Here is a 25,394-nt window from a genome sequence, read left to right on the forward strand (position 1 = left end):
ACACCAGTGTCATGTTTCACAGAACTGGAAGAAATACTTCTAAAATTTGTAGGGACACACAAAAGACTCCAAGTAGCCAAAACAATCTTGAGACAGAACAAATCTGGAAGTATCATGTTTCCTGGTTTCAAACTATGTTATAAAGCTTCAGTAATTAAAACATTATGGTACTGGGAAAACAAACAAACAAACAAAAAACAGAACAGACCAGTGGAACAAAATAGAGAGCCCAGAATTATGCCCACACTTATTTGATCAACAGAGGCAACAGAAACAAGATTATACAATATGGAAAAACTCTCTTCAGTAATAGCATCTTGCTTTTCCTATATCCTTTAATTTTCATTTCCATCCATGTTGTTGTGTTTGGCAGGATCCTCTAATGGTGAAATAATATTCCATTTCATATATATACCACATCACATCTTCTTTACCCACTCATTCATTAATGGGCACTTAAGTCATTTCTGTTTCTTGGTTGTTGTAGATAATGCTGTAATAAACATGGCAGAGCAAATACTGCTTTGATATTCTGCTTTTATTTTGTTTGGCTACATATTCAGAAGATGAACGGCTGGATGACATGGTAGATTAATTTTTTGAACAACCTCCATATTATTTTTCATATTGACTGAGCCAATTTCACTTCAGTTCAGTTGCTCAGTTGTGTCTGACTCTTTGCAGCTCCATGGACTGCAGCACACCAGGCCTTCATGTCCATCACCAACTCCTGGAGTTTACTCAAACTTATGTCCATTGAGTCATTGATGCCATGCAACCATCTCACCCTCTGCCGTACCCTTCTCCTCTCACCTTCAATACTTCTCAATGAGTCAGTTCTTCACATCAGGTGGCCGAAGTATTGGAGTTTCAGGTTCAGCATCAGTCCTTCCAATGAATATTCAGGACTGATTTCCTTTAGGATTGACTGGTTGGATCTCCTTTCTGTCCAAGGGACTCTCAAGAGTCTTCTCCAGCCCCAAGCATCCAGTATCATGCATCGAACCTAGACTGGCGACTTGTTTCATATATGATATTATTCACGTTTCAATGCCATTCTCCCAAATCATCCCACTCTCTCCCTTTCTCACAGAGTCCTGGGACGACCCAGAGGGATGGTACGGGAAGGGAGGAGGGAGGAGGGTTCAGGATGGGGAACACGTGTGTACCTGTGGTGGATTCATGTTGATATATGGCAAAATCAATACAATATTGTAAAGTTAAAAAATTAAAAAAAAAATTAAAAAAAAAGAGTCTTCTCCAAAACCACAGTTCAAAAGCATAAATTCTTTGGTGCTCAGCTTTCTTTATAGTCCAACTCTCACATCCATACATGACTACTGGAAAAACCATAGCTTTGACTAGACGGACTTTTTTTGGCAAAGTAATGTCTCTGCTTTTTAATATGCTTTCTAGGCTGGTCCAATTTAAATACCCACTAATGGTGTACAGGTATTCCCTATTTTCCAAATCCTCACGAACACTTGTTATCTTTTGTATTCTTGATTATAGCCATTCTGACATATATGAAGTGATACCTTAGTGTGGTTTTGATTTGCATTTCCTTGATAATTAGTGGTTTTGAGCATCTTTCATGTACCTGTTGGCTCTCATGGAGTAGGAAATGGCAACCCACTCCAGTATTCTTGCCTGGAAAATTCTGTGGACAGAAGAGCCTGGCTGTCCATGGTCCATGTGGTTGCAGAGTCAGACATGACTTAGTGACTGAGCATGCATGCAAGTATGACCATTCCTTCTTTTATTTGCCTGGAATACCATCACCCATCCTTTCACTTTGAACCTATGTGTGTCTTTAGTGCTGAAATGAGTCTCCTGTAGGCAGCCTATATGTGTCTGTGTGCTAAGTTGCTTAAGTTGAGTGTGACTCTTTGTGACCTCATGAACTGTAGCCTTCCAGGCTTCTCTGTCCATGGGATTTTCCAGGCAAGAATACTGTAGTGGATTTCTGTGTCCTCTTTTAAAGGATCTTCCTGATCCAAGGATCAAACCTTCAACTTTTATGTCAACTGTATTGTCAGATGGGTTCTTATCACCACCTGGGAATCCCAGGCAGCATATAATTGGGTCTTACTGATACATATTTTGGTCTATCTAATCACTCTATGTCTCTTGATCAGTGAATTTTATTTTATTTATTTTATGTTTTTCTTTTGGCATTGTCCAGTTCCCCAGAGGGCTTGGCAGGTGACACTAGTGGTAAAGAACTCACCTGCCAATGCTGGAGACTAAAAGATGCAGGTTTGATCCCTGGTTGGGGAAGATCTCCTGGAGGAGGGCATGGCAACCCCCTCCAGTATTTTTGCCTAGAGAATGCTATGGACAGAGGGACCTGGTGGGCTATAGTCCATAGGGTTTCAGAGAGTCAGACACAGCTGAAATAGCTATACATGGTATGCACAGTTGCCCAGGGTACAACATTGAATACAACCAGTAAGAACTGGCTACACCCTTGTATGTTGTTCACCCAACACTTGATTTGGATTCTCCAGGCAAGTAGGGATAGTGTCTTTCTGATAATATCTATTCAATTTTTGCTGCCCCACATGGTCCTGCTTGTTGTCAGTTTTCAGACAAGGAACTTCTAATATGTAAGCATACTTATACTTTTCCTTTCTTCCAAATGTAATATAATCTTTCAAATCTACTTTCCTTCAATCATGCAACATTACATTCAGGTTGTTGATTTTTATATTTTGTGTTGAGTTTTTGGTTTTTGTCTGCAGGTACTTGGTCTATTAGAAGCTTCTCTACCATTGCTTAAGATCTTCAATTTTCTCTTCAACTGACTTCATTTCATGTAATACTCAATTTTATTTATTTATAAATAAATCATGCATGCAGTTAAAAATAAATCATTGAATGGGGATGTACTTTTTAACCAAATATTTTATTTTTTTGTGTTTAGGTAGAACCAGCTTGTTTTAACCATTTTATTTTTATATGATTTTTAACCATGTATTGTTTGGAAGAATTACTATCCATATTTTAATTTCCTCCTTTACTGTGTATTTTATGATTTTAGACTAGTGTTTAGATTTAATTTTTGTTTTTTCTCTTGTATAATCTACTTTGCCTGACTTTTATTCCCAATACACATTTCTCACTGTTTTCTAGTTATGATTTATGTATTTGATATAGAAAAAATTAATATTATAGTACAGTCTTTCAAATACTACTTTTATATTTAATGGGAATTCAAAACTTAGATTTTCAAATGTTTAAACTTATTCATATTTCTACTAATTCAACAAACATAAAATTAAGCCTCCCATGTACCAGATAACTTATGAGTTATTATGATAAATAATAAATATTTATTTATAATTATAAATAGTAATAAATAAGAAACTAATCTTCATCCTTAAGGACTGGGTCACATGCAAGAAACATTGCAGTAGAATCTGTATAATGCAAAATGTCCTACACTGTTTAGGATCGATAGGTAAAATGTCCTAGTGCCCCATTCAAATTTTATCTTATAGAAAATATTTTATTGTTATTTTTGTTGTTTTAAGCTTTAGATTCATTCAGAAATCCTTCAGTTACTATTTCCATTGGATGCTTTCTTTCTCTTTCTAAAAGAATCCCTGAGAATATCTCATTTATAATCTTTTTGCAAGGATTTTGCACATCAAATAATATATACTCCCATTGTCAGCCTTCAACCCAATTCTGTTTTATACTCACAAAATCACCTTGTGCTGTTCTCACATAGTCTGCAATGATTGAAATGTTGGCAGTTCATTTATTATGATTTTAACACTTTGGAAGAAAAGAAAAGATTTATAAAAGATGTTAGAAGCTCTAGAATGCTAACACTCAAATCTCACTCTGCTTCTAACAAAACTAATATGTGTACACATTTCTGTAAGGTCAACTACAGGACAGTATATATACTCACTGAGAAAGAAATTGAAAATTGTCTCAAACAGCAAAAACCACAGCAATGATACTCTAAGGCCAGTACTCTAAACAGAAATGATCATCAACTAGTTCCAATGAATTCATTTGTCATTTCTTTCACCAAAGAAGGTAGGGACTATTTCTTACATGGCTTTATGCTCTCAGTGCCTAGCTAAGTTTTACTTTCAAAACAGAAGTCAGGAAATATCTGTTGCTATAAAAATGACAGCCTACCATGTTTATCAAAACTGAGCTTGGTAGGAGAGAGTTATGAGTAAATGATATTATTCTTGTCCTCAAGGAATTCACAAAATTGAGAAATATAGACAAATAAGCTAAACATTAATTGTGATTGTATAATTGTAGTCACATAAATGTGACTGATCTGATAAACAGGGTACTATGGGAGAAAAGTGAGAGATCAACCTTGACCTTTAAAAAGTGGTTTCAACAAATGTAGTTATGAATGAATAAGGAGGAAATTTTTAACTGAATTATAGAGAATGAAGGCCCTATTACACCCTAAACCAATGTATAAATAGCAGAGAATCAGAAAGATCAGGACCTTTTTAGGGCAATTTCAGCAATTTTGTATGTTGGGAAGTCAACTGGCATCAGGTCAGAATGATTTATACATTGTATTCTTTAGGTGGTATGGAAGGATATAGACTACTTGAATTAGGAAGAAAATTCTGAAAGTGTGATGACACTTCTGTTTGCTTACTCAGTACTTATTCCTACCATACCCCTACTTACATCCTGATACAACTCATTTTATTCAGTTATCTACTTTTTATAACATTGTATTTTGACTGAGGGAGTTAAGATTCTAGCAAGAATAAGTCTCATTTCTAAATATCCACACTTTTCAAATTTCATATTTTTAATCATCACAGACATGCAATAAGATAGACTTTCAGGATACATTAGGGAAAATAGCTGAAGTGGCTCTCAGTAGGGAGAAACAGGTGAAGCTCCTTTGATTCGGCTCTGCTCAGCACCTCTGGGAATGGAAGATCCAGTAGCTCAGCACACCTCTAATGCAGTCACAACATTTCATTTGGGGATTATTTCTCTAAACAGTTTACATTAATTGTGTCTCTCTGAGTCATGAACCCATGATTGAAGTCAGTTAACACAAGCATTGCCTTACTGACTGTTTTTTCTTTCTGAAGTAGAAACATGGCCCATGTCAATGTTACACTGAAGGGATCAATTGTAGGGAAGACTTACTCTTTCTTTGTGTATCAAGAAATTTCATAGCCCTTGTTGAGGTGCACAGCCATCTCATAATCATGAAGGGCACCAAAAACAGAAAGAATTTGTCATATAGAAGACAGAATGGAAACCAGGATCTTTGAGCAGATGTCAAAGCAAGTGACATTAATTAAGAGCATGTTGAGGGTTAGAAACCACTTCCTTCACTTAGAAAAGGGAATATAAACTACTGTTACAGACTATAGATTCTTGTTGGTACTTACCTCCCTTGTTACAATTTTTTTCTTTCTTGTACTATTCAGGTGCATAAGTTTAAGAGGAAGAATCATTTGTTTGACTTAGTAAAGAGCTGAAGATTTGCCAAACAGGACAGTCAAAAGACAAGGAAGCAAGGAAATTAAAGGGGATGGGAAAGGCACTGAACAACTCATTAATACTCCAACTTCACAGGAAAAATAGAACAGGGAATATCTGGTAAGATGCCTCATTTTATCAGTAGTAACAGGGTTAACTAGAAGTTTTAATATATTATCTTTGTTTTTTTTTTCTGTCTTTTGGATAGGAAAAAATAAAAATAGAATGTGTGCTACAAAATATATTTAGATATAATCTCTTGTAAACAATTTTGTGTTGGTGATATTAATGAAATAAAAAACCTCCAAATTTGATCAACTTTCTTCTTTTTCTTAGTATATACTTTATTGAAGTATAGTTGACTGACAGTGCTTCAGGTGTGCAGCAAGGTGATTCCGTTATGTACATATACATATATTATTTTTGAAATTATTTTCCATTATAGGTTACTACAAGATATTGACTATAGTTCCTTGTGCTATACAGTAAGTGTTTGTTTCTTCTTGCATATCTATTTTTTAATTAGAAATCTAGCATTCTATTAATAGTAAGTCAAACAAGTAGAATCAAAATGTCATAAAAATTTTAGTTAGGCAAAAATGCATAAATTTTCAAAAGTATACATATAATACATATTATTTACATATATGTATATGAAAGCTTTTCTACTACCCTTGATAAGGGCTTGAGAAAGAACATCAAAAAAAGAAAAAAGATGAGATGGAGAAACTGGAAAGCATAAATTAAATGAAATGGGAGCACTGAATATGAAATAGAGAAAGTGAAACAACCTAGATAAAAATAAAAGATCATCATATAGTCCAGTTGTTTTAAAACATAACTGCTCATTAGAAGTATATCTGGTGCTCTGAAGAAAAAAAAAGTAATACCTGGGCATTTGACTTTTTAAAAAAAATTCAAGATAATTTGATATGCATCTTGAATTTTAAAAGTGATTGCAGGTTTTTCTATTAAATCCTAGTTTTGGTGATATAGGGTTCTATTATTTTTCCACTGACCAATCATAATACAGTTGTATTAAGTGAGTAATAGTTACATAATCTGGAGAAGGCAATGGCAACCCACTCCAGTACTCTTGCCTGGAAAATCCCATGGACGGAGGAGCCTGATAGGCTGTAGGCCCTGGGGTCACTGCGAGTCAGACACTACTAAGCGGCTTTGCTTTCACTTTTCACTTTCATGCATTGGGAAAGGAAATGGCAACCCACTCCAGTGTTCTTGTCTGGAGAATCCCAGGGACCAGGGAGCCTGGTGGACTGCCGTCTATGGGGTTGCACAGAGACGGACACGACTGAAGCGACTTAGCAGCAGCAATTACATAGTCACAGTAGTAATAGATGTTTATCAGTTTTCACAATCAATTGCTAGACAAAAAAAAAAAAGATAATTACAATTGCAAGTCATAATGGGAACATGATTAACCTAAGAATGTAAATAGTTACATACAGTTTGGGAGGTCGAGCAGAGTGATTTGGTAAGTGGAAGTGCATACATGCACATGTCTTCATCTGCCCAGTCTATGTCTGGTGCATTTAATCCATTTACATTTAAGGTAATTATTGATATGTATGGTTCTATTACCATTTTCTTAATTATTTTGGGTTTATTTTCTGTAGGTCTTTTCCTTCTCTTATGTTTCCTGCCTAGAGAAGCCATTAGCATTTGTTGTAAAGTTAGTATGGTTTTGCTGAATTCTCTTCACTTTTGCTTGTCTGGAAAGCTTTTGATTGCTCCATCTAATCTGAATGAGTCTTGCTAGGTAGAGTATTCTTGGTTGTAGATTATTCCCTTTCATTACTTTAAATATAGCACGCCATTCCTTTCTGGCTTATAGAGTTTCTGTTGAGAAATCAGCTGATAGCCTGATGGGAGTTCCCTTTTATGTTATTTATCATTTTCCCCTTGTTGCTTTTAATAAATAATTAGCGTTTTCATACATTTTTTAAACATTCACCCGTATAGAATGTAAAGTATTTCACATTTTTGCCAAACTTTATTAACCAGCAGTTTGCATAAACATTTACAAATAATAAAATTCCTTACTTACATTGATGAGATTGCTCCAATGTAACATATTTTGAATTCTTCAACTTCATATTGACTTATTTATCACCTAAGATTTGAAAATACTTTGACATTATTGTACTCACCAATACTAATTCTTAATTTTTTTCTTTTTCTTAATTAATTTATTTCTTGTTGAAGTATAATTGGTTTACAGAATTTTGTTGTTTTCTGTCAAACTTCAACATGAATCAGCCATAGGTATACATTGTCCCCTCCCTTTTGAAACTCCCTCCCATCTCTAAAATTTATTGTACTCCTTAATATTCATTCAAGGAGCTATAAAGAATCAATCATAAATACATTCAAGAAAAAGTTGACCAATATAGTATTTGCACTTATCAGTATATTTTTATCAGGTCATAATTTATTTTATCAAACTATGTGCTATAATATTGCTCAGTCTGTAATCTGATAAGAGATTTTATAGTATGGACATAAATCATTATTATACAAGGTATCTTGTAATAAGTGTTATAAAATTTGTATTAAGAGTCATGAAAACAGCATCAAAATGATTTTGAGCTGGATCCAAGAAGACTCCATGAAAAGCATTTGGGTTGGCTTCTGAAAAAACTATAAAACCCATCTATTTTATTGTCAGTACCTGTTTACATTGCATTTTAAATTCAACAAGTTGTTACTTCCATATCATAATACTCAGTAGAGTCTATAGAGTTTGTTTTTGTTTTTGTTTTGCTTCCCTCTTCAAATTCCAAATTTTTCTTATTATTTTCATCAACTATTTAATTTTTTTTTTTTTTTTTTTGGTCATGGAATATTTAACAGAGTCAGATAAGCATATTACCTGCCTAGAGGTAATTCATAAATGCTAAGAATAGTCAACAGTGTTGCTTCAACTATTGGCTTAGCAAACTGGCAATTACACCTTAGTTGCCTTAACCCTCTGCCCCCTTTTTATTCTAATTTAATCCAACTTAATAAATACAAATACATATTTATATTCACACACACGCACACACTGGACCACCACGAGACTGTTTATATTTTGTTTTCTAAATTCTAATTTTAAAAATCTTAAATAAATTCCAAATTTATGAATTAAATGTTAGAGTTTGAGAGGGGCTAAGGTCTTACCCAAGACCTCTTCTCTCATCTGATTTTGACTGAACTGAGGATTCAAGTGAATAAAGCAGCTAGATATTTAAATATCAATTTTATTAGTAGAATGTCTCATATTTGGGATTTAAACTAGTTTATAGTTGTGGCAAGTTGCTATATATATATTCCTCTCTATATAAATTTATCCATATATTTCTCCATATGTATATTTCTTTCTATATATAATTCATGTATATATACATTTTAATATATATTAAGGGGGCTTCCCTGGTGGATCAGTGCTAAAGAATTCAACTTCGATGCAGGAGATGCAGGAGAAACGGGTTCAACTCTTGGGTCAGGAAGAACCCCTGGAGGAGGAAATGGCAACCCACTCCAATATTCTTGCCAGGGAATTTGCATGGACAAAGGAGCCTGGTAAGCTGCCGTTCATGGGATCACAAAAAGTTGGACATGACTGAAGAGACTGAGCACATAAGAGAGAAAAGTAATAACAGATATATATATATATATATATATATATATATATATATATATATCAGATCAGTCACTCAGTTGTGTCCGAATCTTTGCGACCCCATGAATCACAGCACTCCAGGCCTCCCTGTCCATCACCAACTCCCAGAGTTCACTCAGACTCATGTCCATCTAGTCAGTGATGCCATCCAGCCATCTCATCCTCTGCCGTCCGCTTCTCCTCTTGCCCCCAATCCCTCCCTGCATCAGAGTCTTTTCCAATGAGTCAACTCTTTCCATGAGGTGGCCAAAGTACTGGAATTTCAGTTTAGCATCAGTGCTTCCAAAGAAATACCATGGCTGATCTCCTTCAGAATGGACTGGTTGGATCTCCTTGCAGTCCAAGGGACTCTCAAGAGTCTTCTCCAACACCACAGTTCAAAAGCATCAATTCTTCGGCACTCAGCCTTCTTCACAGTCCAACTCTCACATCCATCCATATATATATGTATATATATATAATATGCATATGTATAATTCATGTATATATACATCTTAATATATATTAAAGGATTAAAGTGTACAGTTAAATAGATTTGATTTAACTTTATTTAATTTTTTAAATGGCACAACCATGATATAAAACATTTCCATCATCATTTAGAGTAAATCTTCTACCTGTAGTCCTAGGTAACATCTGATCAACTCTCTGTTGCTATAGTTTTGACTTTTCTCAAAATTATACAATTTCTGACCTTTTTGTCTACCTTTTCCTACTGAACATAATGTTTTTGAGATTCATCAAAGCTGGTGTATGTGTCAGTAATTTATTCTTCTTAATTGCTGAATATTTTGCTCTGTAGATACAATAATATTTTCTTCTCTTTGTATACTTTGATGAACATTGGATTGTATTTAACTTTTTGACTGAATTAAATGAAGCTGATATGAACATTTGAGATTTCTGTAGATTGACATAAATTTTTCATATTGTCTTTGCACACACTGAGGGGTGGTATTCCTGGTTTATATAGTAAATATATGCCTAATTTCATAAGACATTATCAAAGTGTTTTACAAGCTAGTTGTACCATTTTACATTTCACCAATAGTGTGCACAAATTCACCTCCATGTCCTCAAGTCTTTAAAAATATCTAGTTTTCTGTATCGCCCATATATTTATTTTCAAACTTGTTTTCTAATCATTTCAAGTGTCTGTCCTTGATAACTGCATAACAACATAAATCCCCTCCCCCAATATCAATTTTGTCTTTTATTTATGGAACTTCAGTGTCTTTATTATGGAGTAACACACTCAGTGCTAAAGCTGAAACTCTAGTACTTTGGCCACCTCATGTGAAGAGTTGACTCATTGGAAAAGACTCTGATGCTGAGAGGGATTGGGGACAGGAGGAAAAGGGGACGACAGAGGATGAGATGGCTGGATGGCATCACTGACTAGATGGACGTGAGTTTGAGTGAACTCTGGGAGATGGTGATGGACAGGGAGGCCCGACGTGCTGCGATTCATAGAGTCACAAAGAGTTGGACACGACTGAGCAACTGAACTGAACTGAACACACTCAAACAATGATTTATTAATTCAATTTACATTGTGTTTAATTTAATCTGTAACCTTAACTTTTCTGGTTTGGTAAAGTTGCTATTTTTTCCTAATGGTTATTTTTCCCTCATGGATACTGATAATCAAGCACATATTTCATTCCTCTAGCTGTAGGTTGGTTTATTTGTCCACTGTCCCTTCTTGAAAGTACAACTAAAAGTACGGCATGCTTTTATTTTCCACAGTCACCTCCTACTAACATATTTCTTAGAAAATCTTTCATATTATTCTTCAATTTCCCAATTCTAAAATTTGAAAGTATTTCAAAATAGCTGCTAGTTTTAACTCTAAATTATGATTATATCCTTCTTTACAATGGGGTGGGGGTTGGTGATGTGTATTCTTGAGCCCATGATCCATGGAATAGAATTCAAAGAATCTGTGAACCTGGATAATATAGTGGAAAATAATGATCACACATACTTTAAATTTGCTTCCATAGATACATGGATCTTAATTATTGTTTCCTTCATTCTAGTGAGGACTTAGTGATTTGTTTGACCAATAGATTGGGGTGTAAGTAACACTTTGAGTTTTCTGAGTTTAAGTTAAAAAATCATTTGCAACTTTTGGTTAGGAATTGGTTTGTGATCTTAGAAGATTCCCTCTTGAAATGCACCATCATGATGTTGTTGTTGTTGTTTAGTCTCCAAGTCATGTCCAACTCTTTGTCAACCCATGGACTCTAGCCCACAGGCTCCTCTGTTCCTAGGATTTCCCAGGCAAGAATACTGGAGTGGGTTGCCATTTCCTGCTCTAGAGGATTTTCTAGACCAAGTATCAAGCACATGCTTCCTGCATTGGCAGGCAGATTCTTTACCACTGAGACACCAAGTAAACTTAGTCATCATGATATGAGAAACCAAACCTACTGTTGTTGAGTCGCTCAGTCATGTCTAACTCTTTGTGACCCTAGCAGATCGCAGTCTGCTAGGTTCCCTGTCCTTCACCATCTCTCAGAGCATGCTCAGACTCATGTCCATTGAGTTGGTGATACCATCTAATCATCTCACCCTCTGTTGTCACCTACTCCTCCTGCCTTCTATCTTTCCTACCATCATGGTCTATTTCAATGAGTCAGCTCTTTGCATCAAGTGGCCAAAGTATTGGAGCTTCAGCTTCAGAATCAGTCCTTCTAATGAATATTCAGAGTTGATGTTGTTTAGGATTGACTGGTTTGATCTCTTGCAGTCCAGTGGACTCTCAAGAGTCTTCTCTAACACCACAGTTCAAAAGTATCAATGATTTGGCACTCAGCCTTCTTTATGGTCCATCCAAACATGACTACTGGAAAACTATAGCTTTGACTGTACAGACCTTTGTTGGCAAAGTAATGTTTCTGGTTTTCAATATGCTGTCTAGGTTCATCACAGCTTTTCTTCCAAGGAGCAATTTAATTTTAATTTTAATTTTAATTTTTAATTTCATGGTTGCAGTCACCTTCTGTAGTAGAATTTGGAGAGCAAGAAAATAAAGCCTCTCATGTTTCCATTGTTTCCCCATCTGTTTTCCATGAAGTGGTGGGGCCGATTCCATGATCTTTGTATTTTGAATGTTGAGTTTTAAGCCACATTTTCCACTCTCCTCTTTCACTTTCATCAAGAGGTTTAGTTTCATGAGTTAACCCAGTTTTTAGGGTTAAAGTTTATACACAAATGCTTAAAGCCAGGCTCTGACATAAAAGTAGTTGGCAAAACTATTCTTACACCTTTACATTGATTACTAGGAAGACAAAACATATCTAGAACTTATTTTAAATGATAGAACATGGTAGATTTAATTTTTGTGAACATTCACCTAAGTGTGATTAGTCATTTAACAAGGCAATTTCTCTTAGCTCACAGCATCATCTATAGTCTGTGTTCTTTATCTGCCTTAATTTCAAAAAGAAGAACAACTTATTATGTGGCATTTTGATGAACAAAATATTTTTATGCCCAAAGTGTATGTGCAAAACTCTTAATCTATGTCAAAATTATAAATTTTCATAAAAATTAAATGATAAAAGACCTGTATAATTTTATTCTTAATGTTTCTTGCCAAAATCGGTGCCTTAAACTTTTGATCCCATTAACTGTTTCTCTCAACACCACCTATAGACACACACACACACACACACACACACACACAGAGACAGACAAATCCAAAGGAAAGCAAAGACAAAAAAAAAATACTAAATCAGAAAATATTTAAGGAAGCAAACTTCGTTAACAAAAATGCAAATGAGTTAAAAGTTCAAAAGAATTAGCTTTCTAAATTAAAGGTATTTTAAAAATAGTGATATTAAAGGAAAGGGAAGTAATGCCAAGCTTAACCAGATTTTCATCACTTTGTTAATAGCGGGAAAAGATCGACTTTCATAGATGTTTATAATATTTGTAAACATACATATCCAGAGATATAACAAAATCAGAAATAAAGTTTCTGTTCATAAAAGGTTCAACTCTGTTGGACAAGATCGAGGATTTATTAATTTGGGGACCAGAATCAGACCATATGACCTTATCATTACTTATTTATCTTAGTGTGAAGATGTTTATTTTTTTCTTGGACAGACTGTGAACATACCTAATATAATGAAAGCAGAGCAAAGTGTCAGTTTCTGCTTCTAAAGCTAGTGTTGTGAATGTATATAGTAGAACTATGTATTATATTAGTATACTGCTACTGCTGCTAAGTCACTTCAGTTGTGTCCGACTCTGTGCAACCCCATAGATGGCAGCCTACCAGGTTCCTCTGTCCATGGGATTTTCCAGGCAAGAGTACTGGAGTGGGGTGCCATTGCCTTCTCCAATTAGTATAGAAGCTGTATATTACAGTGATTAAGAACGAGGGTGAGATAGTTAGAGCCAGACTGCCTGAGCCAGTAAGTTATTTTACCTCTGCCTCTGCGCATGTTACAGAAGTTCATTGTGACTCTGAGCCTCTTAGATAATCTGTATGTGCCTTAAGTATCTTATCAGTAACATGGGGATAATAAATTACCTAACTTATTAAAAATTTTGATTAAATAGGTCAGTTTATATAAAGCAATAAGTTACCCCAAACACATAGTAATATTTGCATCCAATAAATGTTTCTTATTAATATTTAGCCATTGTTATTATCATGATCCTCCTTATCGTGAAAGCTGCTCTTCTAATCTTGTTATTATTTACCTCTGATACCCCTTGGTTTGAGTCATTCCACCCTGCTTGACAAACACCAAAATTGTTCTATGTATCATAGATTCTAATTTAAAAGTCAGTTTGCTTTGTGCATAGTATTTTCAAACATTTGGTAAGATATCAGTATCTTTTGGATGATGTTGACATATTTCATTGGATCAGAATATGACTATTTTTTCCCATTTCTGTACACATTTGGTCAATAAAACTGTGTATTATACCTCTATTTGTGCCTTACATTAAGAAAATTAAGAACTGTGCATATATTTATGCACACAAAAGTTTATGTATACATATGTAAGTGCTGAAATGAAAACTTGATGCATAAGCTTACTAAGTGTTTATCATGGGATAACCCTTGTTCTAACAATTTAAAATACATGACCTTATTTAATTTATTTGATTTTCACAATTGCTCTATGCCTTGTCCAGGGGATCTTCCCAACCCAGGGATTGAACCCAGGTCTCACACATTGCAGGTGGAGTTTTTACCACAAGGGAAGCCCATGAAGACCAGTGACTGCATTCATATCCTGTGTCTAATATGAGGAAAAATGGAAGTATGTGATATGAACAGTACTGGCTATATTACAATTAAAGCAGTTTTATCTGGTTGCTATTACAACCTTTTCATTTAAGTTTTGTTTTATTTGTATTTAATTTTAATCTATAGAGGAACCATTTTAAATAAGTGACTGAAAAAAATCAACAAATAGGAAATACTGTATTGGTCCAAGGTAGCAATGTTTACATTTTGAATTTAAACATCAATAAATAACTGTCAACAGAGAGTTTAAATTTGTAGACTTCCAAGCTCCAATACTTTGGTCACCTGATGCAAAGCTCCACTCAGTTGAAAAGACTGTGATGCTGGGAAAGATTGAAGGCAAAAGGAGAAGGGGACAGTAGAGGATGACATGGTTGGATGGCATCACTGACTCAGTGAAGATGAGTTTGAGCAAACTCTGGGAAGTAGTGAAGGACAGGGAAGCCTGGCATGCTGCAGTCCATGGGGTCGCAAAGAGTCGGACATGACTTGCTAAGTCACTTCAGTCGTGTCCGACTCTGTGTGACCCCATAGACGGCAGCCCACCAGGCTCCTCTGTCCATGGGATTCTCCAGGCAAGAACGTTGGAGTGGGTTGCCATTTCCTCCTCCAATGTATGAAAGTGAAAATTTAAAGTGAAGTCGCTCAGTCGTGTCCAACTCTTAGCGACCCCATGGACTGCAGCCTACCAGGCTCCTCCGTCCATGGGATTTTCCAGGCAAGAGTACTGGAGTGGGGTACCATTGCAAAACACACACACACACACACACAACAAAGCTATAAACAATTTTTTTCAACGTAAAAAACAAATAAATAGAATAATAAAACACAGATAAACAACAACAACAAAATATATTTTATTGCCCAAAATATCAGGGCAAAAACTGATTTATGAAAGAATTTAAGAAGGTGTCCTAGTGGTAAAGAATAAGCCAATTATACTTCTTGTCCTATCCAACTGGCTACTCATGAAACATTAAAATCAAATCACTTCGGGCAAGTGCTTCATAATGGATTAACTTGTGCATGATGTAATCAAGCTTTAGAATAATATTACAAATGCCAAACAGGACTTTCAACCAGCAACATTAAGACCCTTTGCCAGCTGAATCCATTACTGTAGAGAGAAATCCTTCAGGCAATGTTAGGTCACTGATTATAGCAATTTATTTCTCATTAGCTTATAACAACCTGACCTCTTCATCTGTTTCTGCTCTATGAAGTTGCACTTCAGAATTTATATATACAAACTCATAAGGAAACATTTTATTACTATGACTTTAACTTAAAAATGAGTATTCATTAGAATTCTAGTTAGGAACGCTGACATATTGGCTCTCCTAGTTGGAATTTCACAAGATACTGCTATTCTGTATAACAAAGAAAATTATACTCACACTTATAGAAGTGTATAATTGTAGCACTCATCAAAGTATATTCAAAATATTTAATATTGATAGAAAATTCAGCCTCATTCAATACAATTCTAGAGATACAGAGCAAAATTTAAAATCCTTATGCCATTTAAAAAGTTTCAAAAGTATATGCGAAGCATTCTAAGTCATCATTAAAATTTAGCATAACTGTCATTAAAACCAAGTAACTGTTATTTACCTGTCTGTCTGTTTGTCTATATATTATCTTACAGATCTGAGGACCAGAACTCTGACCTCCATTTCACTGAGCTAATGTCAAGGTGTTGGGAGGACTACCTCTCTCTCAAGGCTCTAGATTAGAATTCATTTTATTGCCTTTTTTTATCTTCTCCAGATGCATTCATTGGATCATTTACTTTCTTTCTTCCTCAAAGCCATCAGCATAGCATCTTGCTCCAATCATCACATTGCCACCTTTTCACTCTATGGTTTTTTCCTTCTTCTTTTCCCCATTTTTGTGGGATTTTTTCTAAACATTGAAAGAATGAGGAACACTAGAACAGAAATATAAGAAATTTAAAGGATGACTAAAAGATAAAGCAATCTCTGAATCTGGCTTAAAATTTCCAGTTAAATATTTCAACACTCCCTCTGTTATGTGCCCAGGGCTTCCCTGGTGGATCAGTGGTAAAGAATCCACCTGGCAGTGCAAGAGGCATGGGTTCAATCCCTTGATCATGAAAAGCCCCTGGAGAAGGAAATAGCAACAACTCAATATTCTTGCCTGGGAAATCCAAAGGACAGAGGAGCCTGAGTTAAACATGAGTTAGCAACTAGACAGCAATTATCTGCCTATTGTTTTTTTTTTCCAAATTCTGTGGGCATGAATTATGTTTGAGCATACTGAACCATGATTTTGTCATATTCTTACCACTGTATCAAGCAGTAGGGTACTAAATCACCAGTCCTAGAAATATATAGCCTAGGAGTTTACAAAAGGAAAGTGGAATTCCTATTATCAGAATAAGAAATGCTCAGTACAGAGTCAACTCTAAGCTGATGTGCATTAGGCATCTTGTGTCTAATAATAATAACTAATGACAATGATTAAAAATTGTATATAATAATAGAGCTCTTGACTTGTGAATAGATTCAGCAGTCAAACACAGTGGTTCTATCATGTTTTTCTATCCTGGATACTGCCACTCTAAAATGTCATTTATCTCACCTGAATAACTAACATTTTATCTGAATCATTTCACATCATGTCCTATCTATTGCAAAACATCCTCCATGTCAATTCAAAGTTACAGATTAATGTTTCTTTTTTTCTTTTCATGGAATTTCTAAATTATGTTCTTTAAGTTTGAAAAGATCAGAGACATTCATGTATTTTAAGGAATGGGAGGTTGCTGTAAGTTAAAAGAGTCAATTAAGAAAATGTAGTAAACAGGCTTGGTAAATAGCCAGGAAGATGCACTTTGCCTTCAGTGATACAGTTATCTTGCTGCCTCTTCAGAAATGATATTTATTTTTGTAATTTTTAACTGTGTTGACAATTTTTTTGATGAGAGTCTTTGGATCAAGTACTCAATCCCTTCTTGGCCGTAATATTCATAAAAACAGTGACTGTCAATCCAGTATAGCATTATATATCGCTAAAAAACAGATGAGGAAACAGTAGAAACAGTGTCAGACTTTATTTTGGGGCTCCAAAATCACTGCAGATGGTGACTGCAGCCATGAAATTAAAAGACGCTTACTCCTTGGAAGGAAAGTTATGACCAACCTAGATAGCATATTCAAAAGCAGAGACATTACTTTGCCAACAAAGGTCCGTCTAGTCAAGACTATGGTTTTTCTAGTGGTCATGTATGGATGTGAGAGTTGGACTGTGAAGAAAGCTGAGCGCCAAAGAATTGATGCTTTTGAATTGTGGTGTTGGGGAAGACTCTTGAGAGACCCTTGGACTGCAAGGAGATCCAACCAGTCTATTCTGAAGAAGATCAGCCCTGGGTGTTCTTTGGAAGGAATGATGCTAAAGCTGAAACTCCAGTACTTTGGCCACTTCATGCAAAGGGTTGACTCATTGGAAAAGACTCTGATGCTGGGAGGGAATCGGGGCAGGAGGAGAAGGGGACAACAGAGGATGAGATGCCTGGATGGCATCACTGACTCGATGGACATGAGTCTCAGTGAACTCCGGGAGTTGGTGATGGACAGGGAGGCCTGGCGTGCTGTGATTCATGGGGTCGCAAAGAGTTGGACACGACTGAGCGACTGAACTGAACTGAACTGAATACTTGATAAGCTATGCATTTAGTTTTGCACTATCAAAATAAAGGATGAAGGATAGATTTAGAGGAAAATATAAAGATAGATTATTTTACTCAGTATAAATGATATTTCTTACTCAAAAGGCCAGACAGAATCAAGAGTAGAAAGAAAAGCAACAATCATAATTAAAACTATTAATCACAGTCACATCTTTTTCAATGCATGCCAAGTTATCACACAACTTGGCTTGTGTTATAGTGAAATTCATGGGAAGCTATGAATGGTAAAGAAAGTTCAAATAAACATAATTACTAGCTCTGAGAAAATAATAAGGCTAATTGAAGATAGTGTATATTTACAGATATATAAGGGAAAGAAAAACATTTTTGAAATTAAGAACTGAAATTGTAGGGGAAAAGTATATGATATTCTAGAATACATAGAGAACAAGGTATATATTTGTGAATTTATTCAATTATTTTGGAAAGAAAAATTTCTGCTATAATTAAAACAGAGAACAGAAATAAAATGGACTAGGATAAACTTGGAATGAAAAATATAAATGCTAAAAATGGAGCAAAGTGAAAATACACTAAGAAAAATAAAAGGAAACTTTAAACTCAAATAAATTATAATTCAGTCAAAAAGTTAACAAAGATATTCTCATATGTTGGTTTTTACTTCATTGAGTGGTGGTTAATAGATTGAAAAAAATCAGAGTATATTTTAAATTTAATGAGTTTTAAAAAGAGGTAATACAAACACATAGAAATATAAAATGCAGATTATTTATATTGGATAAAAGATAAACATTATGTGAAAAATCTAGTTATAAATTAAAAAACAAACAAACAAACAAACAAAAGGCATTACATTTAGTATTTCAGTTTCCTAGGGCTGCAGTGACATCACTACAGACTTCGTAGCTCAACTGTAGCAACTGTAATTTATTCACCCACAGAAGGACTGAGTAGTGAAACCTGAAATAGGTAATGGCGGGCCCTTTGGCACACTTCTTTGGAACACTTTAGAGAAAATTTTCCCATTGTATTTTTGTAGCTTCTGATGTGTCCCAGAATGTGTGTCCTCTAATTCTAGGCTATTAGTCATTTTATTCCAGTCTCTGCCTCCATCTTAACATGGTCATTTATCTATGTATGTCTCAGGTTTTGTTCCCTTCTTAGGGACACCTGTTGCTCTTATAAGGACCATCTGAATCCAATATAATCTAAAACTTAACAACATCATAAAGATCTTTCCATCTGAGGTTGAACTCTGAAGTTCTGGACAGGCATGAATTTGTGGAGAACAGTATTGCGGAGAATCTAGTACAGGAGGAATACAAAAATTCATCAACTATACAAGAGAAAAATAAGGTGAGACAAGAGGAGATGAAATATAGACTGGCAGAATTCAAGAAAGAAAAAAAAATTCAGGAGCAGGAATCTTTTTCACAGCAAGCACAAATTAGAATAGACAATGTTGAAACAGTCATGGACATGAAATAAATGAGATAAAAACAAATGAGAAAGTAAATTCAGTTCAGTTAAGTTCAGTCACTCAGTCGTGTCTGACTCTTTGCGACCCCATGAATCGCAGCACGCCAGGCCTCCCTGTCCATCACCAACTCCTGGAGTTCACCCAAACTCATGTACATTGAGTCGGTGATCCCATTCTGCCATCTCATACTCTGTCGTTCCCTTTTCCTCCTGCCCCCAATACCTCCCAGCATCGGGGTCTTTTCCAATGAGCCAACTCTTTGCATGAGGTGGCCAAAGTATTGGAGTTTCAGCTTTAGCATTAGTCCTTCCAAAGAACACCCAGGAATGATCTCCTTTAGGATTGATTGGTTGGATCTTGTTGCAGTCCAGGGGTCTCTCAAGAGTCTTCTCCAACACCACAATTCAAAAGCATCAGTTCTTCAGTGCTCAGCTTTCTTCACAGTCCAACTCTCACCCATACATAACCACTGGAAAAACCATAGCCTTGACTAGACGAACCTTTGTTGGCAAAGTAATATCTCTGCTTTTGAATATGCTATCTAGGTTGGTCATAACTTTCTTTCCAAGGAGTAAGCGTCTTTTAATTTCATGGCTACAGTCAACATCTGCAGTGGTTTTGGGGCCCCCAAAAATAAAGTCTGACACTGTTTCCACTGTTTCCCCATCTATTTCCCATGAAGTGATGGGACAAGATGCCGTGATCTTCGTTTTCTGAATGGTGAGCTTTAAGCCAACTTTTTCACTCTCCTCTTTCACTTTCATCAAGAGGTTTTTTGGTTCCTCTTCACTTTCTGCCATAAGGGTGGTGTCATCTGCATATCTGGGGTTATTGATATTTCTCCCAGCAATCTTGATTCCAGCATGTGCTTCTTACAGCCCAGCTGGTCTCATGATGTACTCTGCATATAAGTTAAATAAGCAGGGTGACAATGTACAGCCTTGAAGTACTCCTTTTCCTAATTGGAACCAGTCTGTTGTTCCATGTCCAGTTCTAACTGTTGCTTCCTGACCTGAATATAGGTTTCTCAAGAGGCAGGTCAGGTGGTCTGGTATTTCCATGTCTTTCAGAATTTTCCACAGTTTATTGTGATCCACATAGTCAAAGGCTTTGGCATAGTCAATAAAGCAGAAATGTATGTTTTTCTGGAACTCTTCTGCTTTTTCAATGATCCAGAGGATGTTGGGAATTTGATCTCTGGTTCCTCTGCCTTTTCTAAAACTAGCTTGAACATCTTGAAGTTCACGGTTCACCTACTGCTGAAGCCTGGCTTGGAGAATTTTGAGCATTAATTTAGTAGTGTGCGAGATGAATGCAATTGTGCGGTAGTTTGAGCATTCTTTGGCATTGCCTTTCTTTGGGATTGGAATGAAAACTGACCTTTTCAGTCCTGTGGCCACTGCTGAGTTTTCCAGATTTGTTGGCATATTGAGTACTGCACTTTCACAGCATCATCTTTCAGGATTTGAAATAGCTCGACTGGAATTCCCTCACCTCCACTAGCTTTGTTGGTAGTGATGCTTTCTAAGGCCCACTTGACTTCGCATTCCAGAATGTCTGGCTCTAGGTGAGTGATCACACCATTGTGATTATCTAAGTCATGAAGATCTTTTTTGTACAGTTCTTCTGTGTATTCTTGCCATCTCTTCTTAATATCTTCTGCTTCTGTTAGGTCCATACCATTTCTGTCCTTTATCGAGCCCATCTTTGCATGAAATGTTCCCTTGGTATCTTTGATTTTCTTGAAGAGATCCCTAGTCTTTCCCATTATGTTGTTTTCCTCTATTTCTTTGCATTGATCACTGAGGAAGGCTTTCTTATCTCTCCTTGCTATTCTTTGGAATTATGCATTCAGATGTGTATATCTTTCCTTCTCTCCTTTGCTTTTCACTTCTCTTCTTTTCATAGCTATTTGTAAGGCCTCCCCAGACAGCCATTTTGCTTTTTTGCATTTCTTTTCCATGGGGATGGTCTTGATCCCTGTCTCCTGTACAGTGTCACTAATCTTGGTCCATAGTTCATCAGGCAATCTATGTATCAGATCTAGTCCCTTAAATATGTTTCTCACTTCCACTGTATAATCATAAGGGGTTTGGTTTAGATTGTACCTCAATGGTCTAGTGGTTTTCCCTACTTTCTTTAAGTCTGAATTTGGCAATAAGGAGATCATGTTCTGAGCCACAGTCAGCTTCCGGTCTTGTTTTTGCTGACTGTATAGAGCTTCTCCATCTTTGGCTGCAAAGAATATAATCAATATGATTTTGGTGCTGACCATCTGGTGATGTCCATGTGTAAAGTCTTCTCTTGTGTTGTTGGAAGAGCGTGTTTGTTATGACCAGTGCATTTTCTTGGCAAAACTCTATTAGTCTTTGCCCTGCTGCATTCTGTATTCCAAGGCCAAATTTGCCTGTTACCCCAGGTGTTTTTTGACTTCCTACTTTTGCATTACAGTCCCCTATAATGAAAAGGACATCTTTTTTCGGTGTTAGTTCTAAAAGATCTTGTATGTCTTCATAGAACCGTTCAACTTCAGCTTCTTCAGTGTTACTGGTTGGGGCATACACTTGGATTACTGTGATATGGAATGGTTTGTCTTGGAAACGAACAGAGATCATTTTGTCGTTTTTGAGATTGCATCTAAGTACTGCATTTTGGACTCTTTTGTTGACCATGATGGCTATTCCATTTCTTCTAAGGGATTCCCGCCCACAGTAGTAGATATAATGGTCATCTCAGTTAAACTCACCCATTCCAGTCCATTTTAGTTCGCTGGTTCCTAGAATGTTGAAGTTCACTCTTGCCATCTCCTCTTTGACTACTTGCAATTTGCCTTGATTCATGGACCTAACATTCCAGGTTCCTATGCAGTATTGCTCTTTACAACATCAGATCTTGCTTCTATCACCAGTCACATCCACAACTGGGTATTTTTTTACTTTGTCTCCATCCCTTCATTCTACTGGAGTTATTTCTCTACTGATCTCCAGTGCCATATTGGGCACCTACTGACCTGGGGAGTTCCTCTTTCAGTGTCCTATAACTTCGCGTTTTCATACTGTTCATGAGGTTCTCAAGGTGAGAATACTGAAGTCGTTTGCCATTCCCTTCTCCAGTGGACCACATTCTTTCAGACCTCTCCACCATTATCTACTCATCTATCTCGTGTGGGCCACATGGCATGGCTTAGTTTCATTGAGTTAGACAAGGCTATGGTCCATGTGATTAGATTAACTAGTTTTCTGTAATTGGTTTTCTGTGATTATGGTTTGTGTGTCTGCCCTCTGATGCCTCTCACAACACCTACCATCTTACTTGGGTTTCTCTTACCTTGGACATAGGGTATCACTTCATGGCTGCTCCAGCAAAGCACAGCCTCTGCTCCTTACCTTGGCTAAGGGGTATCTCCTCACAGCTGCCCCTCCTGACCTTGAACATGGAGTAGCTCCTCTCAGCCCTTCTGCACCCACATAACCACCACTGCTTGGATGTGGGGTTGAAAGTAAATTAAAAATTATTAAAGATTTCAAATTTCTTTATAGGATTTTAAACACTAGAAGGCAGTAGAGTCTTATTTTTAAAACACTGAATGAAAAAAAAAGTGTTACTGAAATTTTCCATATTGCCTATTATTGTTGACATGCAAGAACTCATGGGATTTGGCTTCTCTGAGTCCTTCATTAAGAAACTACAATTGGACCAACTTGAGTCTACCAAGAAATACATAGAAAAATTGTACCAAATTATCAATGATGAAACCACTCAGTTTCAGGGAAACAAGTCATCAGGTGGTGAGGAAACTCAGGTAGCCCCGTGGAGAGGCCCAGGAGAATAAGCCAACAACTAATACCAACTTGGCAAAACATGTGAATGAGTTATCTTGGAAGGGAGTCCTCCAGCTCCAGGAAAGCATTCTAAGGAACATATCCTGACTGACATGAGTGCAACCTCTTAAAAAGCTGGAGTCGAATTATCAAGCCAAGTTAGTCATGAATTCCTGATCTCCAGTAACTGTTAGAGGGTTGTGTACAACTGGTGTAGTTCTGATTGGGCAGAAGACTATGCATGTTATAAATCATTAAAATGTAGACTTTACAAAAGTAGGAATAGCAGTGAGTAAATAAAAACACTACCTATTTGCTTAACCTTTCTCTACTAAGAATCTTTGAGCCTTTGAATAAGATAGGAACCCCCTTGCCCTCAATGACTCAGGCAAAAATCCACTGCATTGTAAAGAAGAATAGAAATAGCAGGTATCTTTTGTAGAGGAGGAGTAAGCAGCATTTGTGAATACAGTCTCCTCACTAATTTAGATCAGAAGTCAGCCCCTGGCCACCCAAGAGGTATGAAAGGATCTGATTCTTTCCCTAGAACACTCCAAATACACAATGCACATTTCTGTTTTCACGAGAGAGGAGTCACAGAGAAGGTCCCTATTACTGAGGCCAATGTAGGACCAGGAAACACAAGTCCTACTTCTCCCTATTAATAACATAATAGCCAGGAAATCTGATATATCTACAAAAAAATACAGAAAGTTTCCTGGAATTTTCCTAAAACATGAAACTGTAATACCCACAAAAGAAACCTATAAAATGACACATATTATAAATTGTTTTAGTTTGTATTAACCAGTGTAATTGCAGCAAAATAAGTTAGTAATTACAGTCTCAAAAATTTGTTCTAACTTGGGTTTAAAATTCTAGATAATTATTGGCATAGGTGATCAAATTAAAACTAAAAATGTATACCTGTGGTGGATTCATTTCGATATTTGGCAAAACTAATACAATTTTGTAAAGTTTAAAAATAAAATAAAATTTAAAAAAAAGAAATAATCTTGAACACAAGTAAAAAAAAAACTAAAAATGTAGAATAACAATTAATTCATGTTAGATCTATAAATTAAATCAATGGTCAGACAGACTAATTAAAACATGCTAATAAAAAGCACAAAAATTAATTATTGTGAAAATATAAAATGTGTAAAAATTTATAAAAATATTTCTACTCTAATTTTGATTATTTATTTTACACTATTTGTTTTAGGTTTATATTGCTCTTTATCCAGCATGTGAACTTAAAAATAATGTGTACTCTTCTATTGTTTGATGAAGTATCCTATAAATGCTAATTAGTTCAAATTAACTGAGGTGCTGTTCAGTTCAACTATGTCCTTACTGTTTTTTTTTTTTTTTTTGGCCTGTGAAATGTGTCAATTACCGATAGAGAGGTATTGAAATACCTAACTAATATAAATATCAGGTTTTTCCATATATTATCTCATGTTTCACATTCTCTTGTTAGGTGTTTGGAGATTAAACCCTATATCATTATGTAATGCTTTTTTTTTTTTTATCCCTGATAATTGCTCTTGCTTTGTAGTCTTTCTGTGAAATTAATATAGCTACCTAAGGTTATTTTTGGTTTTGTTTTTTGTTAATGTTATCATGGTGTATTTTCCTCTGTCCCCTTACTTTTAATCTAAATGTTTTCTGTGTTTAGTCTTTTTTAGATAATATATATTTGGATTTTTTTTAATTGTTTCAGACAGTCTCTGTATTTTAATTGGTATATTTAGACCAGTCATACTTTAAGTGATTGGTGATATAATTGGATTAATATCTAATGTACTTGTAACTATTTTCTATTCCATGCTCTATGTCCTTGTTTCTTTTTTTTTTTTTTCTCCCTAATCTTTTTCTGGCTTCTCTGGTTTTAACTGAGAATTTTATATGATTCAATTTTCTCTCATTTGTTATCGTATCAGTTAAATTTATTTTTA

This window comes from Bos taurus, chromosome 2 (assembly GCF_002263795.3).
Source record: "Bos taurus isolate L1 Dominette 01449 registration number 42190680 breed Hereford chromosome 2, ARS-UCD2.0, whole genome shotgun sequence".
Classification (NCBI taxonomy): Eukaryota; Metazoa; Chordata; class Mammalia; order Artiodactyla; family Bovidae; genus Bos; species Bos taurus.